General features: G+C 45.4%; 1 long non-coding RNA gene across 1 annotated transcript; it reads right to left on the bottom strand.

Moving 5' to 3' along the window:
• Window positions 1–974: 974 nt before the first annotated feature.
• On the bottom strand, window positions 975–2,424 carry LOC141362593 (uncharacterized). Its single transcript, XR_012368320.1, has 2 exons — window positions 2,275–2,424; window positions 975–2,163 (listed from the first exon to the last, which is right to left on the bottom strand). It is a non-coding gene; the product is annotated as an uncharacterized lncRNA (long non-coding RNA).
• Window positions 2,425–3,439: the final 1,015 nt, after the last annotated feature.

Here is a 3,439-nt window from a genome sequence, read left to right as displayed (position 1 = left end):
GTACGTTTGAAAAAAAAACTTTGCAAACATGTCTGAGGATAACACGTCATCCGCGGCACTGCAGTCATGTGACTTTAGTCTCGCGCATGTGCTTCACTGTGTACACTGTGCGATTTTAAATAGTCCTTTCAAATTTTTGCCATACTGTGCGATCAAGATCACAGTGAAGTCCATGTCACACTGTATGATTTCAGTTTCCATCAATGTCAGACTTTACAAGTTTAAAGACTTTAAAAAATCGGACTAAAGCAAACAAGTTGTAGTTTTACGTCATCGATCGGCGACGGCTGGGTGAAACACACGCTAAAGCGAAGGCTAGCAAATCAAAACAACATCTAGCATTAATTTTAATCATGACTTGTCTCGAGCATAAAAAAAAGAAAAAACGAAGGACACGAGAACCTGGCATTTGTATTTCCAGCACCTATGTCTACCTGGCTCTTTTCGACATTTGTCTGCGTTGGTTTGTCGTTGTCGCACTAATTGCATGAACGGGTTTTATGCTTCTATTGGTTCTTGATCTGTCGGTTGTCGTAGGGAGATGTCACACAGCAGAATTGTGTCTCAAAATTTCTGACACTGACAGAATTTTGTCGGAGGATAATTTTGATCGCAACGGTCATTAATCGGCTGTCTGTGAACATGTCAAACTAGCGATCAAAGACGGCAGATTTTAGCCTAGGATTCCAGGAATCTTTTAGGATTTCCAAATTTGTCCCATTCAGCTAAATCGTGGTTGAAATCTCACAGTTTGCACTGGGCTTTACAGCCTGTAAGTAGCCTATGTTTTCATATTTAAAGAATTTACTACTGGCTTTATTTAAACCATGACTCAAACACAAGTTTTGTGCAGTATAGAATAGTGTCACACCCCGGGGCGGACCCAAATAGACTAAAAGGGTCACACCCCTCTTAACTCTTCCACCTCGAGGAGTTTCCCAAGACCACCCCAATGACCAGACAGACGAGTATACTATAATTAAAACAAACTTTATTAAATATTTAAAAAGGGAAAAGGGGGAAGGGAAAAAGGGAAATTTAAAACTAATGTGGCTCTTCTTTGCCTCCAGGGCCACTTGGGGAAAAGACTGGGGACCGGGGCTCTGGCCCAGCAATCCGTGGCGCGCTCCGCTTCTCCTGGAGGCAGAATCAAACACAGTCAGACCAGGGTAAGTACTCCTTTGCTACTCACAGTACTGGGGGATCCTCGTTCCCACACAGAGCTTCACTGATGCAGGTAGGTAGTTGCTATAAGCACAGCACAGGTTTATCCCACAGGTTGCGTTACTCACAGTGCCGGGGGATCCTCGTTCCCACACAGAGCTTCACTGGTTCAGGTAGGTAGTTGCTATAAGCACAGTACAGGTTTAGTTCACAGGTGGCGTTACTCACAATGCCGGGGGATCCTCGTTCCCACACAGAGCTTCGCTGGTTCAGGTAGGTAGTTGCTATAAGCACAGCACAGGTTTATTTCACAGGTTGCATTACTCACAGTGCCGGGGGATCCTCGTTCCCACACAAAGCTTCACTGGTGCAGGTAGGTAGTTGCTATAAGCACAGAACAGATTTATTTCACAGGTTGCGTTACTCACAGTGCCGGGGGATCCTCGTTCCCACACAAAGCTTCACTGGTTTCAGGTAGGTAGTTGCTATAAGCACAGAACAGGTTTATTTCACAGGTTACGTTACTCACAGTGCCGGGGGATCCTCGTTCCCACACAGAGCTTCACTGGTTCAGGTAGGTAGTTGCTATATACAGTGGATTTCGCTACAGTGTCAGTGTACCGTATTCCTTCGCCCCTCCAGTTTGGCTGTCCGGGCGTCGTAGGGACTAGTGGGTCCGATGACCGGAGCCGAACGCTTCCCAAACTCCCCCTCCTTCTTCCACGACCGGGGTCACGAGCTGGGGCGAACTTTCGTCGGGGCTCCGTTCACCACAAGCTTCTGTTGAAGAGGTCAGTACACACACCGTTACGACCCACAATCCGCACGGTACACACTTGATACTACTCACTGTGTTTTACCACTGTCTGTTCTGTGTACAAACGAAGCTCTCGTTGTCACACCCCGGGCACAGGGCTTGGTTTTCTCTCTCTCTGTAGGACTCAGGCCACAACGGATGTCGTCATCTCGTGACTCGTCGGAGGCTCGGCAGTTTGAACGCTACAAGCACAGCATACACACAGCAAGTAAAGCGTAAACACCATCAATCAGTGAAACTCACCCACAGCACTCTTATACAATTTCACGTGAATTTTAGATCGTCCTTGCCACCTGACTACGACGACCTCGAGAGGATGGTTGGGCAACAACTGGATCACAAATGAGGGAGAGATGTGTGATATTCACAGGCCCGGCGTGTTGGTTATCACTCCCCTGGCTCACCTGCACTTCCTTTTTCCCACAGGGCCACTGGCTTACTGGTGAACGGCTCACTGAAACTCCACAATATTCCTTCGTCAGCTGATTGTCTCTTCCTCTCTTCCCCAGGAGAGCGATCCGACCAGCGTGGTCCGTCTGCAAAGCAGCAACACAGCGTACACAAAGTATACCACCAGCACCCCGTTTGATGTCTGCAAAGGTGTTTTTATACACTGACTCTTCTCCTTGTCAGCCTATTAGCAACCGCTGTGTTAATTCGCCCCACCTGAGCGTGATCAGGCTTAATTTTGGTTTCGGGGAAACCCCGGAAATCCCGGTGCTCTAAGTGAAGCGTCCGGGCGGAACCATCGACGGGCGGAACCCGTCTTCCACACTTTTGGTTCCGCCCTCACAAAACGTCACCTGTGACAATAGCGCTTGTTTGTCGTTTCTACAATCACAAATGCATACATAGAATTATTGTGTTAGTATCTTTACCTTACCAAGCCGTGCTTGATCGATCATCTTGGTTATCTGCATTTTCTGGAGAGAGGGACAGGGCATAGGAGCAACAATAACGTACGCTATGTGGAAAATAACGTGTTTTTTGAACCACAAACCACGCGGACACATTGTATTACAGCAAATACACAAAGTAACATTGTTTTAAGCAATGAAATAGTTGCTCTTTAAGTGACTGCAGTTCAATGGTGCAAAAATCCAAACTCTAATCTAAAGGAATTTAATCTCTTAATTACTTTATCAGTATCTGCAATCAATCCAGTTGCTCTTTGGAAGTTCAGCATAGATTTCTACGGCTTTGAGTCGTGTGACAATTGATGCATAGGCCCTGTAAACATCTCCAGGCAATCTTACACCACACACCCAATAATGTAAATCATTACATATTTAAAATCAGATGATGTACTGAAGTAAAGAATTGAATAAAGAACTCGATTTCTTGTTTTCTGGTAAAATGACTAAAAGCGTTTATAAAAAAATGTAATGTTATTTTGGTAACACTTTACAATAAGGTTCATTAGTTAACATTAGTTAACTACATTAGTTTACATGAACT

The sequence above is a fragment of the Misgurnus anguillicaudatus genome, unplaced genomic scaffold (assembly GCF_027580225.2).
Source record: "Misgurnus anguillicaudatus unplaced genomic scaffold, ASM2758022v2 HiC_scaffold_28, whole genome shotgun sequence".
Taxonomy (NCBI): domain Eukaryota; kingdom Metazoa; phylum Chordata; class Actinopteri; order Cypriniformes; family Cobitidae; genus Misgurnus; species Misgurnus anguillicaudatus.
The sequence above is the reverse complement of the archived record's forward strand: the minus strand, read 5'-3'. Positions and strand labels throughout refer to the sequence as shown.